Below are 14,930 nucleotides of genomic sequence, written 5' to 3' on the forward strand. Positions count from 1 at the left end.
AAAACCAAGCCAATACAGGGGAATCTTTAATTGCCATTACTATCACACTTGTTTACTTGTATCTGCATCCTAGCTCTTTATACAATGTCTGACACATGATAAGCACATAATGCTCTGTGTATCCAAATAACTTTCAATTTAATGCTCTTTTTATAATGTCATGCTTCCTTCTCTCTCATGTGATGGATGCATGTTGGTAGATGTGTTTTCAAGTGCTGAGAAAAGGCTAGAGTGCTCCTTAATCCAAAGAAAAGAATTCTAAATTCCTACAAGTTTTGAAAGTAGTCGATGGCCTAAACTCAAGGGCTAACTCCATCCACCAATAACCCTTCCATAAAAATTATCTAGATAATTGTAATACATCCAGCCCTCAGGATCTCTCATAAATCATCCATCCAAGACATCATCTAATGAGATGGTCATTAAGCAAAAGCAAAAACAAAAGATAAGGACTAGATCTGTGATTTCAATGGCATAGGAAATTTTCTTTACCAATGCAAGTTAATACGTTCTGTCCCTCTCATCAGATTTAATAACAGCATTGAATTACCTATAATCCACATAAAATCCACCTAAACTCTCCAGCTTTAGGACAAATACCATAGAAATCCAGGGATGGATGGATAAAGTGTTCATTCCCTGGTCCTAAAACTCTCTGTGTTTGCAAAGACATTGTCTCTTATCTGAAGTGAATGTTTCTGAGTACAGGTTTCCCTACTGAAGGTGTGGGTGGCCAGATTTGCCCTCCTTGGTCTCCTTGAGAAGGGGCAGGAAATTAGATCTATTAGTTACTGGTATTATAACATTTATTTATGTACATGTCATATTTTTCCCATTCCAATTTTCCCATTCCATTCAGTAGAATGCTAATTTCTTAAAGGCAGGAACTGAGTTGTTGAATTTATGTACAGATTTTTTTTCTCAAATTTCCATTCAGGTGTGGCAAAAAGTCTAAAGAGTATAGGCATTGGAATGGATATTTTTCAAAATAACAAAAATTATATACTTGAAAACAAAAACTAGCAACATCTACAACAGGGAAACAAGTCATGTCAACAAATCAACAAACGTTTAGGTTTTTCTTATGGTCAGACACTGTGCTAAGTACAAAGACAAAAAGAAAGATAGTCCCTGACCTCAAGGAGCTTATAGTCTAATTGAAGAAGACAACACACAAAAAGGAAGCTGGGAAGAAAGGGAGATTGGGAGAAGAGGAAAAATGAGGATACTGGCATTGGGGGAATGTAGAAAGAGTCTGGGAGGAGTGTCAGGAGTACAGACTGAAGAGTAAGGAAGATATGGGTATTCTGGGCATCCCTGATAAATAGATGGGTAAAACAAAGATGTCCCTCTCGCTACTCTTTCCGTTGTTTTTTTTTTAAGCAATCAGGGTTAAGTAACTTGCTCAAGCTTACACGGCCAGGTGTTTCTGGGTGGGTGCTAAGTGTCTGAGCCAGGGATTCAATCTCCAGGTCATCCTGACACTGGAGCTGGTGCTCTTACTCGCTGTGCTACCTGGCCACCCCCTCTTTCCATTGTTTAGCACACGTCCTGGCACATAGTAAGTGTTTCGCAAATGCTTATTAACATGACTTGTTTCATTTTTATGTTTGTAGCCACACATATGCACAATGCCTTACATTCATTTGATGCTTAATAAATGTCAGCTGAGCTGAATAACTTAGGAATCCTCCAACACATCTTTAAGTGTATTGGGGAGTTTATAAGGTACAGTACAAAGAATATTAAACTGGGAGTCTTGGGACCTGAGTTCAAAAATCCTGGTTCAACCACTTATTGACTGTGTGACCTCAGGCAAGTCACCAGACCTCTCTGGGGCTTAGTTTCTAGATCCATAAAATGAGGGAGCTGGGCTAGATCTAAACCAATGATTCTACGAAGCATCCTTGTTCTTAATACAGATGTGACATGGCCAGGTCTTCTTTTCGGTATTTTTAAGATCTAGAAGTTGCATGATGTAGTGTGGTTAGGGAGCTGGCCGTGAAGTCATGGAGATCTGAGTTCAAATCCTACCACTGACATATGCAGGCTGTGTGATCCCAAGCAAGTCACTTAACCTTTTAATGCTCCAGGCAATTCTCTAAGATGACAAGTTGCAGAGAAGGCGCTGATGATGAAAAATAATAAAAATAATAGCCAGCATGTATATGGTGCTTTAAGGTTTGCAAAGTGCTTTACCTATGTTAACTCATTCAATACAATAATCCTGTGAGGTAGGTACTATTATTATCCCTATTTTATGGAGGAGGAAAGTGAGGCAGACTTACAGTCACACAACTAGTATCTGAGGCTGGATTTGAACTCAGATCTTCTGACTCCAGGTCCTATGTTCTATCCTTTACATCCCCTGGTTGATCTGCATTAATAGAGGAAGTTCCTCTCTGTGAGATCCCCATGGCTATGGTCCCCCCACCCCAAGGCCTTTTCCCCTTCCGCATCTCTTTTTCTTGAACCATGTTTCCCAAAATTATTCACCATATTCCTATATCCCCACTAATCATTGACATCACCAAATATGACAAGAAATGCTGCTATAATTTGGAAGCTTTTACTGAGTTCTTCATAAAATGTTTCTACCTCTTTGTCTTGGGTAACAGATATTAACACAGAAGCTTCCAGTAGCTTCATGGTGGTCTTTTGGCAAATGCTTATCCAAGAGCACAGCAAGATGAGATGTTAAAGTGTCCCATGAAATTATTTTTCCTATTGCCATTGGACATAAGATAAAATCAATTTAGTTTAAATATCCACACAGGAAGAGCTGAAAGGATAAAGAACGTTTGTTATCCATGCCTGTGACATGTAGTTGGATAGAAAACCCAAAAACTGCTCCATCAATATACATCTTAGCCATTTCAAATGGACAATTAAATAGGCTCAGAATGATAGCAGCAGGAGGAGAGTGAGCTGTATCCTTTGGCAAATGACAGAATGCTGTTAATGTCTCCTAAATATCTCCCTAACACAAAGGTTCATATTTTTACCAATGTTTTTCTGATGTTCCTATAGGACTACAAGTCTTGAAACAGTATAGCCTCTGAAGTTGTGAGTCACTCCAAGGGCAACAGAGAGGTGCATGATGGGTATGAGAAAAATATTACCTAAAAGAATTCCAGAAGGAAAACAGAGTCGAAGATGATAATGTGCATCAGAGAGATGCACAAATGGAAAAAAAAAGATAAAGGGCTGATCATATCAAGATTGAAGAATGACTGACTACTCATATACTCCAATACTATCTACTCAATGTCAAGAGATGGAGAGGAAAGCCTCCAATACATTGATTTATAGGAGATTCATAGGAGAATATGGATAAAAGGCATACAGGAAAAGGTGTGGATCAGTTAGAGACAGTTCAAGTTAGTTAGTTCTTCCATTACTGACATCACACAGTTCAGAACACATATAATATCTATAATTATAAATTTCTAGGAAAAAAGAAAAGAAGAGGGACTGGACCTGTTATTTCATCGATACTGGAAATTCCCAAATGAGAAAATTTCCTCTATCAATGCCCACTGGTATTTTCTCTGCAAATTGTAATCTTAGCTGCTTAAAGCAATGAGAAGTTCGATGACTTTTCCAGAGTCACACAGCTAGTAGGTATTAGAAGCAGAACTTGAACATAGTTCTTTTTTTTAGTAATATTTTATTTTTCCCAATTACATATAAAAACAATTTTTACCATTCATTCTTATTTAGACTTTCAAATTTTCTCCTTTCATCCCTTCCCTCCTCCCTCCCTGATATGGTAAGCAATTCGATATAGGTTATATATGTGCAATCATGCAAAACATATTTCCATATTAGTCACATTGTTAACGACAATGCAAACAAAAAAACATGAAAAAATAAAATGAAATATAGCATGCTTTGTTCTACATCCAGAGTTCATCAGTTCTTTCTCTGGATGTGCATAGCATTTTTTCATCATGAGTCCTTTGGAATTGTCTTGGATCATTGCATTAATCAGAATAGCTAAGTCATTCACAGCTGATCATTGAACAACATTGCTGTTTCTGTGTACAGCATTCTCCTGGTTCTGCTCAATTCACTCTACATCAGTTCATGTAAGTCTTTTCAGTTTTTTTCTGAAATTATTCTGCTTTTCATTTCTTATAGTGTAATAGTATTCTTTCCCAATCATAAACCACAACTTGTTCATCCATTCTCTAGTTGAGTGTCCTCTTAATTTTCAATTCTTTGTCACCACAAAAAATATATATTTTGTACATAAAGGTCCCTTTCCTTTTTTTTAAACTCTTTGAGATACAAACCTAGTAGTGGGATTATTGGGTCAAAGGGTATGCACAGTTTTTACCTTTGGGCATAGTTTCAAATTGTTCTCCAGAATGATTGGATCAGTTCACAACTTCACCAATAAAGCATTACTGTCCCAATTTTCCCACATCCTCTCCAATATTTAACATTTTCCTTTTCTGTCATATTAACTAATATGATAGATGTGATATGGTATCTCAGGGTTGTTTTAATTTGCATTTCTCTAATTGATAGTAAATTAGAGCATTTTTTTCCATATGACAACAGATAGCTATGATTTCTTCATTTGAAAACTCCCTATTTATATCCTTTGCCCATTTATCAATAGTGGAATGGTTCTTATTTTTATAAATTTGACTCCATTCTCTCTATATATATATGAGAAATGATACCTTTATCAGAGAAACTTGCTGTAAAATTTTTCTATAGTTATGATTACTTTATATTCTCCTCCATTCTATTTTCCCCCTGCTTCTCCTACTCTCTCTCTCCTTTCACCCTGTCCCTTCTCAAAAGTACTTTGCTTCTGACTACCACCTCCCTCCATCTACCCTCCCTTCTATCAGCCCTGTCCCACTTTCTCTTATCCCCTTCCCCTCCTTCTCCTTCTTCCCTTTGAGTATTATCCATATTTGTGCATTGGTATATGCACTTTCTCATGCCTAGATGAACTCTCTTAACATCTCTGCCTCTCAAAGTCCTTCTCTTCCTTCAACACTTAACTCAAAATCACAGAATCAGAGAACATTGGAGAGGTAAGGGACCTCGGTGACCATGAAGCCCAACTATATCTGACTACGGGCCCTCCCTACAATGCCACCAATCAGTCCTCATTGAACCTTTGCTTAAAGACTTCCAGTAGGGGGACAGAGTCAAGACGGTGGAGTAGAAGCAGGACCTCCATGTGGCTCCAGCTTCTACCTTCCCCAATTCATGTAAAAGGGAACTCTGAACAAACTTTGGAGCTACAGAACCCACTAAATGACACAGAGAAGCTAACCTCCCGCTGAGGACAGCCTGGCAGGCCAACAGGAATTGGCCAGCGCAGCGCTCTGGGAGCCGAGCCCAGCCCCACACTAAGGTTTTAGCCCCTGGGCAGGCATGACCAGCTGCTGGCCAGAGGGAATCCAGATCACCAGCAGCTGTGGCCATTTCCAGATTTATCAACACATAGATGCGAAGGACAAAGTGAGAGGTCAGTGCAGTGCGGACTTTGGGACCCAGTGGTTGGGAGTGCATCAGCTTTTGCCCACCGGGGTGAGAAGCCACTGCCATGGCTGTGCAGCCACCCCAACATAGCAGCTTCAGCTCCTGGCCTGCAGAGTGTAGGGGGACCAAGCGACCAGTCTGAGAGGTAATTGCTCTTGCTTTAACCTGCTTGGATCTGGATTGCAGTCTAGGGTGGAGGTCCTCAGGTGTCTGTCCAGCTTGCCAGAGTGTGTGGATGCTTCAACAAGGGTACCCAACTAGTAGCTCTGGCAGCTGAGAAAACCCCAGCATTTGGTACAAAGCTCCCCTGTCTGGTAGCACAGTCCTACTGTGGCAAAAAGCCCAAAAGTCAAGTAATTGAGTGACAACATGACCAGGCAAAGGAAACAAAGCAAACAGAAGAATCCAACATTAGACTCCTATTTTGGGGACAAAAAAGATCAAAGCATGGAACAGGAGGAAGACAGTGAAGTCAGAACTCCTGCACCAAAAGCTTCAAAGGAAAATACAAGCTGGATACAGGCCATAGAGGACCTTAAGAAGCAGATAAGAGAAGTGGAGGAAAAATTGGGAAGAGAAATGAGAACAATGCAAGAAAATTATGAAATGAGAGTCAACAGCCTGACTGAGGAAAATCACACCTTAAAAAATAGACTAACTCAAATGGCAAAAGAGGCTCAAAAAGGCAATGAGGAGAAGGATGCCTTAAAAAGCCAAATTTGCCAGATGGAAAAAGAAGCTCAAAAGCTCAATGAGGAGAATCATTGCTTCAGAATTAGATTGGAGCAAATGGAAGCTAATGACTTTATGAGAAATCAAGATGCTGTTAAACAGATCCAAACAAATGAAAGAATAGAAGGCAATGTGAAATATCTCATGGGAAAAACCACTGACCTAGAAAATAGATCCAGGAGAGATACTTTAAAAATTATTGGACTACCTGAAAGCCATGATGAAAGAAAGAACCTAGAAATCCTCCTTCAAGAAATTCTCAAGGAAAACTGCCCTGATGTTTTAGAACCAGAGGGTGAAACAGAGGTTGAAAGAATCTACCAATCACCTCCTGAAAAAGATCCCAAAAAGAAAACTCCTAGGAATATTATAGCCAGGTTCCGAAATTCCCAGATCAAGGAGACAATATTACAAGCAGCCAGGAAGAAACAATTTGAATAGTGTGGAAACACAATCAGGCCAATCCAGGATCTGGCAGCTTCTATACTCAGGGATCTAAGGGCTTGGAATATGATATTCTAGAGGTCAAAGAAGCTGGGATTAAAACCAAGAATCACCTACCCAGCAAAACTGAGTATCATGTTTCAGGGGAAAATATGGTCATTCAGTGCAATAAAGGACTTTCAAGCATTCTTGCTGAAAAAAAACAGAGTTGAATAGAAAATTTGACATTCAGGTACAAAAAGCAAGAGAATCATGAAAGGTAAACAAGGAAAAGAAATCATAAGGAACTTATCAAAGTTGAACTATTAACATTCCTACATGGAAAAACAAGAATTGTAATTGATGAAACTTTTCTCAGTATGAAAATAGTTGAAGGGAATAGAAATATATATATGTATATATATATATGTCTATATATGAGGGTATATGGGCATATGAATACATATGTGAATGTATATATATATATATATATGTTTACAGGTATACATAGATAGAGGGCACAGGACCAACTTAATAGGAAGGGATGATACTTAAAAGGTGAAATTAAGAGGTGAGAGAGAAATATAATGAGAGAAGATGGGGAGAGACAGAATGGGGTAAACTATCTCATATAGAAGAGGCAAGGGAAAATGATTTCAATGGAGGGGAAGAATAGGAAGGCAAAAGGGAATGGGTCAATCTTCTTCTCATTGAATTTGGCTTGGGGAGGGAATGAAATACACACTAAATAGGGTATCTCACCATACAGGAGAGTAGGGGGGAAGGAATGAGAGGGGAGATGATGGAAGGGAGGGCAGGCTAGGGGGGAGGGAAGTTGGAAGCACCCACTTTTGAAAAGGTACGGAATCAGAGTAGAGAATAGAACAAGTGGTAGGTGGGATAGGAGGGAGGGAAATATAGTCAGTCTTTTACAATATATCTACTATGTTAATATTTTGCATTAGCTACACATGTACAACCTATACTGAACTACTTATCTCCCCAGTAAGGGTGGGTGACAAGGAAGGAAGGGAATGAATCTGGAATTCAAAGTTTTAAAATCAAATGTTCATATATATATATATATATATACATATATATAATTTTTTAAAATGTAACATAAAGCAATAGGGGCTATGCAGTGCAAATGGCTAAGAGAATAGGATGGTAATATAGATACTTGGTTTTTACTTTTAAGTTTTTTAAAAAACAATCTGTTTTAAAAAAGACAGATACCTCCTTCCTACCCACCTCTCTTGTTTATTATGAAAATGACAGCTCACAGATGCAAGGAAACTGAAACATAGATCTATTTTTAAGTTGAAAATCAAGGCTAGACCATGTCAGTGTTGAAGACATCATTTGCCATTGTACATTCTTTGTTTTATGCAGCCATGTATTTCTTATGTACACATTCAATCAGCAAGCATTTATTAAGCACCTACTATATGCCAGGCACAGTGCTAAATGATGGGGATGAGAAGAAAGACAAAAGTGGGTCCTGCTCTCAAAGAGCTTGCATTCTAATGGGGGAGACAACATGCAAATAACTGTATACAAACAAGATAAATGCAGGATATATTGGAAACAATCTTAGAGGGGAGATTAAGATCCAGACTGAGAATAAGGAAGACTGGGAAGGGCTTCTTGAAGAAAGCAAGACTTTATTTTGAGTCATGCAAAACATATTTCTGCATTAACCATCTTCCCTCCCCATGCTCCCTCAAAAAAACAAGAAAAAGAAAGGAAAAAGAAAAAAAAAGACTTCCAGTGGGAGGGAAATCACTCCCTCCCTAGTCAGTCCATTCAACTTGGGATAGCTGTATGTCAAACCGCCCCTCATTGGTGGATACCTCTAATGACTCTTCTTTGCAATGGCCACTCATTGCTCAGAGTTCTATGCTCTGAACTCAAACAGAACAGACCTAATCCATCTTCCAATACCAAAGCACAATAAATATGCCCAAAATTGTCTTCTCAGAGCTAAACATCCCTAGTCCTTCAACCACGCTTCATATGATAGAGATATTGCTATCCTGGTTTCATCTCTCTAGATTCTTCCCAGTTTGTCAATGTTCTTCCTAAAATGTGTCCTGAACCAAGCTTAGATGTCACCTCCTCCATGAAACCATCCCTGATAACCTCAATTAGTGCTTCTTTCTCATCAGTTTTCCTTATATTCTACTTATTTGTGTATATGTTTATTTTCCCAGTAGAAAGTAAGCTTCCTAAAGGCAGAAACTTTCTCTTATCTGTCTTAAATCCCGAGTACCTAGTACAGTGCCTTTAACACATTCTCATTGAATTAAGTATGGGCATAACATACCACAAAATGTCACTCCCGCTGATGTGCTTGAGCCAAAGAGCTTTGTTTGTACTTAAATTAATCCCGACGCACACAGACATTTTCTTCCTTCATCTTTTATTTTCTGCCTCAAAGGTTACATTACAAGCTTGCCTGGCACTCATTACCTTTACATGGCAGGTATCATATCGATGGTCGATTTAGCAGGATGACTTTTTGCAATCAAATTGCCTTTTATAAAAGCATATAATTAATCGTATTTCCTTTCGAGCACTAATGCCACTTTTGCTCTCATATTTGCAGTGCTAATGTGTGCATGCACAATTTGAGGTCTGTTCTCCTACTGATGAATGAGATATATACGTGGCTAATTCTCCATTACTGCTAATGGGAGTTAAGCGCATACATTTCCTGTGGAATCACTTCATTTCCCCTATGATACTAATGGCTGTTTTTGGCTGCGGAAATTCTGGAATCCATTTCCAGCCATCGATAGGATCACAGGGCTTAGACTCAATGATAGAAGGGATTGCAAATGTTTAACATCTGTGAAACCTTGGGCAAGTCCTGTAATTTCCTTGAGCCTCAGTTTTCCTCATCTGTAAAATTAAGGTGATTAAAATTAAGACTTCTGAGGTCTTTCACGACAAGGGCTAGGTTAAAGCCAGCTCCTACTGGATTAAAGAAACCAATTATTCACTTTTCAAATGTAAGCATCTACACCTCAGAAATCAACACTACCAATTGGGATTTGATCATTTTGTTGTCTAGTTTTAAGAAAGTGATGAAGAAAATGTTAATAAAATAGATTAAACTTAAAAGTGTGTCTTGCCTTTACAGAGAAGACATTTATTAGCACACCCCTACTCACAACCCTACCTCTGTGATCCCATGATCCTAAGTTCATCTAGTCTAGCCCAAAGAAGGAAACAGTCATGACAAGTGAGCTACCCAAAGTCACATGTCTTAGAAGCAGAGTCAAGAACTGACCAAACTTACTCTTGCTGCCAATTTTCCTTTAGATTATCTTAGTCCAAATCCAGCATTTTTTCCTATTTTTTTCTCTTTTGGAGGAAATTGGGGTTAAGTGACTTGCCCAGGGTCATACTGCTAGTAAGTCTCCCAGGTCATATTTGAACTCAGGTCCTCCTCACTCTAGGGTTGGTGCTTTATCCACTGCACTACCTAACTGCCCCTAAATCCAGTTTCTTTTCTACCAGATTATGCCTCATAATCTTTTCATGGAGTAAGTCAAATTGGTAAATATGCCATTTGTATGGACTCAAGTCCATTGGGATGCCCACTTCCTTACAGTGGGCTTGATATCAGGAATGACTTTCTAACAATTCCAGCTATACAAAAGTAGACTTGGCTGGTCCCCCTTCCTTGGAGGTCTATAGTCATATGCTGGACAGCTACTTGTAGGGTTATGTTATGGTAGGGATTCTTTTCACTGATTGGGTTGGGAGATATGATCACTGAGATCCCTTCCAACTCCCAAATGTGTGATTCTTACCTCACCTCATACCTTTCATTTCTCCCACCCTTCAGAATTATTTTTAATTCCAGACATCAGGCATGCCTCCTGCCTCATGCTATTGGATGATAACGACTCTTTTTCATATTGTATGACCTTCTCCTTGCTTCTTCCCACCCCCACCCACCCCCCAGCATTATACCATTATTGTGAAAAACAATGCCATCCAGATCAGGCTTCACTGGCAGCATTGCATGCTGCACCATGGAAGGCTTTCAGCGAAGGGCCTTTCCTAGGCTCTACTCCTGGATGGGGCCCAGGGGTACAAGACACCCAGAGAGAAGATGTGGGTCAGGTAACCTGATAGCTGCAAGGAGGAAACCAGTCCTATGTGCCAATTCCCCAGAATGCCACTCTACCCAAAGTAATAGAATCCCTAAGTCAGTCTACTAGCATGAGATGAGCTAGGACGCTAGATATTAACAAGGATAAAGAATACGAAAAGTGCTACTAAGTGATGGGCCATGATACATGACGACCATTCAGACAGACCAGGTTGAGCTACAGAATATTTATACATTGCCAGTCTGCTAGGATTTCTCAACGACCACCTTCTACCACCACCTCCCACTCCCCTCAAGACAAGTATAATTAAACAAAATAAACCCACACATTAGTCAAATCTGAAAACACAGGTTTTATTCTGTCCCTATAGTGGAATACCTTTTAGCCACGAGGCAGGAAGCCAAGTTCACCACCAGGGCTCCAAAGTCACAAGTGGTCACTGGACTGATGGGCGGGCATTCAGAAGTTTTTAACATTGCTTTCCTTATATCATTGTGACCATCATGAAAATCACCCTCATGGCTCGACTCACTTTGATATCCATCGGTTCATATACATTTTCTCAACATTCTGATTTTTTGTTTTCATTTTTTATTAAATTTTAAAATTGTTAAACATTTATATTTTCCCCCTTCGTCCCCCCCCTCAGCTGGGAGGGGGGGAGAAAAACAAAATCATTTTAACAAATACGAATTATCGAGCAACATAAATTCCCATCTTGGCCATCGCTCCTCTGTCAGAAGGTGATTCGCTTTCATCAGCCCTCTAGAATCATGGTTGATCATTGCCTTGATCAGGGTTCTTAAACCTTTCAAAATCATTCATTTTTACAATGTTATTGTTTATAGGAAAGATGTTTCTATTAGAAACTGTTCTCCTGGTTCTACTCACTTCACTCTGCATCAGTTGACTTCTTCAGATTCATTACTTTCTATGGTACAATACTATTCCCTTACATTCATATATCACACTTTGTTCAGCCATTGCCCACTCTGTGACTACCTATTCTCTATACAGTTCTTTGCTACTGCAGAAAGCACAGTTATTTTCTTTTTATATATGGGTGAGGCTAAGGAAAGCATGGTATTAACTGAACCTCCTGCCAAAGACATATGCTTTGCCTCTACACATTCCAAGAATCTCATGAATTTAGTATGTCTGGACCTTAGCAAATAGCTTCTTGCTAGATTATATCCAACAACTCACACAGGTATTTCCCTGAAAATAGGGGAGTAAATTTATTGAGCATACAGAATTAAAATATATGTTAATTACTATGGGGACATTTTCTCCCCAAGATAAATATACAAACTATTATTCATCAAAAATGGCAGTGGGAGGGGGACAAGATTGAGCTTACTCAGAGAAATACTTTGCATGGGAACTTACCTTTAGTAAATCTTAACCCCTATTCACAGAGCATAATCATATAGAAGAAGTATGAATGCAAAAGAAGGACATACTGCACTCTGATAGGGACATGATGGGCACAGGCACACAAAGAAAAAGCAAGAGGGACGGGGGAGCTTTAGTTCTCAGGGGAAGCACTGCTGGGAAGCTAACACAGGGAAATAAAGAAACATTTCCTGAGGTCTCAATGGATAAATCTTAGGAAATAATACTTTGGAGTGTGCTGAAACTTCTGGTTATGGAGAAATCAACAGAGAATAATCGATAAGTCAACTGATCAACAAATGTTTTAAGTGCCCAATATGAGTTAGGGACTTTGACACACACTGGGGATACAAAGTAGGAAGACAAAAATTAAAAAGTGTCTGCCCTCATGGAGTTTACTTTCTTTCACTTTTTCAACATTGACACATATAAATACATCCAAAATACAACACGTACATACAAAGTAACTTGGTAAGAAGGAGGTACAAGCAGGGAAAGGGAGGGGAGATGGTCCTCGAGATGATCTTTGAAGGGGACTAGAAATTATAAGAGGTGGAGGTGAGGAGAAAGTGAATTTCAAGATTTGGGGACAGCCTGTACAAAGGTAGAAGAAGGTATATTGTTAATGAAGAAAAGCAAATTGCATGGCAGGAAGCATCAGGAAATGTTCTCTCCATAAAAACCCCAGCACCTGGAACTCTTGAACTCAAGAACACTTAAATTTGGAGTTAGCCACGAGACAAACTTCTTTCCAAAGCTAGATTCTGCCATTTAGGGAGTTTCCTCGACATACAAGGGTGAGATTTGGGGAGCAATGTTCTTCAATTCCCTTCTCTGGCTTCCTGCAAACATATGCGCCCTATGGTCATTTATTTGTTTCAAGGCAACAGAGCTGATAGGAGGTGGAAGAGAAGAAAGAAATCTTCCCCCACCCCTTATGCTCTGCAAGAGAATGAGTCCTCAGCAGCTCAAGAGTCCAGTCCTTTGGAGCTGCCATCAGAATGGGACCAGCTTGTTTTTTAAAGGCTACCAGGGGCTGGCTGATCCTCCATCTGCCAATCATTAGACTGTGTCCCATTAGCTGCCTTTCTCTAATGCTCTATTAGGTTATCATGTTGTGTAGGAAACAGCATGAACACTTTGTTATTAGATTATTTAGGAAAACTCTAATGTGATCAAGGAGTGCCCTCTTGCCTCCTTTACACAGGTACAAGTGAGATCCGTCAAACACCAAGGATGGCGCTGAAATTCATTTCAATAATAATTTAATTCAACTTGACAAGCTTTTATTGAGTACTTATACATGTCAGGAACTGGGATCCAAAGACAAAAATGAGAGCGGCCCCCACATTCAAGAAATTTAGAATCTTCTAGGAGAAAAAAGCCCACAAAAGGACTGCTGGAAAGATGAGGAGAGGAAGACAGCCACTTGTCCAACTGATAGAAAGAGAGGGTGCTTTATGGGCCATGTTAAGTGGTGCCCTGCACCTACTCAATGCTAAATAGTCATTTCATGGGGAGGAAGGGAAGTACAAAGCTTCAGACTTTTCTGGCTGTATTTGTACCACAAACTTGGCTAGGCAAGTAGTGGAGATGATGTCCTTGGCCCCTACCTTTGTCTTTATGCTTTCTCCTTCCCACTTATCTGCATGCCCAGAGTGGAAATGGGTGGAAATTTTAAAACCTTGGGAACTTTGAACTCCATACTTGCTTGGCAGCTATCGGGAAAGTAGCCTTTACCTGAATAGTGACCAGGTGTAGGGCAGGTATAGGAAATGCTCAGCTTAAACTAGAGTGAGGTGATCTAAGCAGCCCCAAGCCCAGTTGAATTCAAAGTAAAGATTAAGCCTATAGGTATTAACTGGGAAAGGACAAGCTCTGTGGTTTAGAGCTTAGTGGGGCAGACTCCTGCTAGTAATACTTTAAAAGGGGAGATGGGGGGGGGGGACCTAGCAGCAAAGATTCTAGAAAAGAACAGAAAGACCATTCAATTAATCTTTAAGTTGTATGTTCCAGGTACAGTATGAAGATAAAAAAAGAAACAAAATCTAGAAAAAAGGATACATTCTATTACATACATAAACAGAGAGAGAGAGAGAGAGAGAGAGAGAATCAGAAAAAGCTTCATGTAGAATGATGTTTAAGCCGAACTTTAAAAAAACCTATTTTTAAAAATGCAAAAGAGGAAGGAGGATGGGGTGGCTAGGTGGCACAGTGAATAGAGCACCGACCCTGGAGTCAGGAGGACCTGAGTTCAAATCAGACCTTAGACACTGAATACTTACTAGCTGTGTGACCTTGGGCAAGTCACTTAATCCCAATTGCCCTGCCTTCCCCTCTCCAAGAAGGGAAAAAAAAAAAGGAAGGACAGCATTCCAAGCATACAGATAGGTTTTGCAAAGGTATAAAGAAAAAGTGTTAAGTAGAACTTTTCACTTTTTTTCTAAGTCTTGCAATATGACAAGGGTAAATGCTTTTCTAAAAGAGTTATTTAAAAAAAAACTTGGGGTGTCTAGGTGGTGCAGTGAATAGAGCACAGGCCCTGGAGTCAGGAGGACCTGAGTTCAAATCTGACCTCTAACACTTAACACTTACTAGCTGTGTCACCTTGGGCAAGTCACTTAGCCCCAGTTGACCTGCCCTCTCCCCTCCAAAAAGAAAAAATAGAAATAAAAAATTCAAAAACTTCCGGTTTTGAACTAAATGAGCATGGCAGAGCTCACTCTTCTCATAAGGATGAGA

The 14,930-nt window shown here is 39.6% G+C and overlaps 1 long non-coding RNA gene across 1 annotated transcript in view; it reads right to left on the reverse strand.

Annotated features, from left to right (window-relative positions):
- The window catches only part of LOC138157762 (uncharacterized), an 85,817-nt gene that overhangs the window by 14,961 nt on the left and 55,926 nt on the right, over positions 1-14,930 (reverse strand). The gene's annotated exons all lie outside the window — the stretch shown is intronic.

Source organism: Petaurus breviceps, unplaced genomic scaffold (genome assembly GCF_028583685.1).
Source record: "Petaurus breviceps papuanus isolate PSGF00001 unplaced genomic scaffold, PetGlider_PUasm1.0 173, whole genome shotgun sequence".
In the NCBI taxonomy this organism is placed as follows: Eukaryota; Metazoa; Chordata; class Mammalia; order Diprotodontia; family Petauridae; genus Petaurus; species Petaurus breviceps.